Raw genomic sequence first — 3,204 nt, forward strand, 5'->3', positions numbered from 1 at the left:
TGCGAGTCTGGCTCTTGAGGAACTTGGAGTCTGTAAATATAGTATTGCATTTGTGAAGGATGGAAATTGATGGAAATTGCATGCCTCTGGAAGCAGAAGTGGGCAATTTGGAGAAACTGATAGAGACAATTGTCGCAGAACTCTACATGTGAAGAGGAACGCTTGACATTGCTCGACATCATCGTTGGCGTGAAGGAGGTTATCATACCGACAGAACCATGTGCCCCAAGACGTTTTAAACAGACCCTGTACAAAAACAAACCCCGTGTTAAATTTCTATAGGAAAGAACAACGAAAATGGAGCGGGGAAATTGGCCGGGCTCAACAGTGTTTTCCCAACCAACTTCATATAAAAATGCCTTTTAACATAATTATGAATAAAATTATAATTTTACATAACTTAAAATACATAAATAAATTCACCTATTAAAATATTTTTAAAATATGTAAAGTAAATAAATTTAATCAGAATAAATTTCCAACAACAATAACTTTGTTGAATTGAGGCTTCTGTGATCCATAGTATTTATTAAGTAGAGTTTCGGCATAAATTATATGAAGAAAACCTTTGTTGACGTGTTTCGAACCAAGAAAACCTTTGTCAAAATGAGCAAAACCTTTGTCAATGTGTTTCGAACCAACTAGTGTGGTTCATCTTGACAAATGTCGACAAAGATTTTCTTGACGATGAACCACACTAATAAATTCAAAACGCGTTGAAATTTTTTTTTAATGTGATTTACGTCAAAACTCTACTTAATAAACAATAACTTTAACAATTCAAATCTACAAATTAATTAATTTCCAATTAAATTTCATAAAAATAATGGTAAAATATATCTACAAAACCAAATCATAAAAAGTAAATTTCCCAATCAAACAATTTCCAATTAACTTTTGAAAATCCATGCCTCATTTTAAAACATAAATAGTTACCCAAAGAAAGCGAAAGCACGTGTTTAGTTTGGATTGTAAAATATGAGCCCAGGCGTGACTCTCCAGGTAACGTACTTCTAACGTTTCAAAATATCTAACATACTTTTAGCGTTTGAAAACATCTTCGTATCCACATTTAATACTCTCTGTTAAAAAGTTAAAAATTATTTTAATAGATATTTTGGGCTCATGACTGTAACAATGAGCATCAAATTACGTCCCGTTACGCACGTATGAGGCGCGGTAGGCATTTCAACTCTAACCAGTGGGAATAAACTCCCCATAATTTATAGTTATACCATGGCTAAGTGGACAGTGATGCACAGACCGGAATGGAAACACGTGTTTTATTTAAGTATGTCCCATTACGCGGGTATGGGCGCAGGAGACATGAAACTTTACGGAGTAGTTTAACTAGGCGGTAGAATGGCCCGTTTTCCGTCACCGGCTGGAAAATCGTCCGGCTCTGGTCACCGGGAATGTCTCCACCCTCCCCTACCTCCGCCACCCTCCTTCTCCGCTTCTCCGCCACCCTCCCCTGGCAATCCTGACATTCCCTGCCACGGCCTGACAAAAAATCGGATTCGGATCACAGGGAATGGGGCCTGACATCCCCTGACAGACTACTCCGATCGAGGACGAGCTATTGCAGCCGCAGTGTATTGTTCTGGGGAGCTCCTTATTACGGTTCCAATTCGAATTGTCACCCGCGCGCTGCAATGCATAATTTTCAATCGACACAGATAATTCGCATTGCGTTATGGACTGTTGCGGGAAGGAACGGACGCGCTGATACAACACAGTTGCTAAGATTGTCGCTGGTGCTGGAGTTCTCTGTTTTATCATTAGAAAGGTCGGGGAACCGCAGATTTTCGGAGGCCAAATCCCCATGGGCTGCGAGAAGAGCCTCTCAGAGGAGCAAATAGAGGAGCTAAAGGAGATCTTTGCGAGGTTCGATCTTGACTCAGACGGAAGCCTGACGCAATTAGAGCTGGGGGGCTTTCTGAGGACTGAAGCCCAGCGGCGAACAGATAGATGCCCTAATCAAGCGCGTGGATACAAACAACAATGGGCTGATAGAGTTCCCGGAACTGGTGAGCCTGATCGCCCCCGGTGTAACGGCAGAGGTCTCGAATAACCAGGAGCAGCTGATGGAGTTGTTCCGCTCCTTTGACAGGGACGGTAATGGCTACATTACGGCGGCGGAGCTCGCGCGGTCCATGGCCAAGATGGGCCATGCCCTGTCTTTCCGAGAGCTCACTGAGATGATTGCCGAGGCTGATACGGATGGGGATGGAAGAATAAGCTTTGCAGAATTCACCGCTGCCGTCACTTCTGCTTCGGTCGATTATCTCAAAGCATCTTTGATGTAAATAAAAATAGGGTTTGTGTTTCTGTTTGTCTGCGGATGCGTTTTATAAATTGTAATTATTGTGTTATCTGGCAAGAAATATGTTTTGGCTTACCATTCTTTTGTGGATTTCTATGGGCTGGGGTTTAACTTAATTTTGGGCCAGGACCGAATTCTGGCCCATTGTTAAATTACTTTCAGAGATTGCTCTGCTACAATAGGTAGGCCTAGGGACAAAGAACCGATGACTTATTCTCTATCGATGTTAAGTTGCCCGCTGGCTTTAGACCAGGGCCCGAATATGAGATATTTGGGGGCTGTATGATTTTTTATATGTTATGTTGTCAATGTCTCATTTTGAATGAAGTGCGAAGTGTCAGTGTTTCATTGGTGTATTATGGGTAAATCTAAAATAAAAATCAGAACATGTGTTGATTGCTGATATTATACCACGAATCCTCAAAGGGTGTTTCAATCCTGCTTCGGTTTTCTTGAAAAACCCCAATAATTGTGTGGCTTTTGTTAAAAAAGAAATGTGCGATTTAAAAATTGGGAGGTTTTTACAAAAATAAATCTATTCTCTTAGATTATTTTCAGGTTAACGGAACCCTAGATGATTTTCAAATTCAGGAATGTAGATGATTTTCAGATTCAGGAATGTAAACATATATGTACTGGGAAATATTCCATTTTGTTGTAAAATCAAATGCTTCTATGGGTTTTTTTAAGGGCTCATATACAGAACTGACAGCGGGAAAATTAAAACTAGAAATAATAATTGAGTTTTGAATCATTGTGACAAACGAAACATCAGATCAGCTCACAGGATATATCCAAGGCTGCAATGAACTGAGATGATGAGCTTTGAATCGTTATAACTAAGTGACAACCAAATCTAAGCTGTAGCCGCAGACAAA

The 3,204-nt window shown here is 40.3% G+C and overlaps 1 pseudogene; it reads left to right on the forward strand.

The window, feature by feature from the left end:
* The first annotated feature begins 1,668 nt into the window (after positions 1-1,668).
* LOC149230109 (putative calcium-binding protein CML16) lies at positions 1,669-2,674 on the forward strand (annotated as a pseudogene).
* The last annotated feature ends 530 nt before the right edge of the window (positions 2,675-3,204 follow it).

This window comes from Pinus tabuliformis, chromosome J (genome assembly GCF_031772625.1).
Source record: "Pinus tabuliformis cultivar Carrire ecotype Pingquan chromosome J, CPIR1, whole genome shotgun sequence".
Taxonomy (NCBI): Eukaryota; Viridiplantae; Streptophyta; class Pinopsida; order Pinales; family Pinaceae; genus Pinus; species Pinus tabuliformis.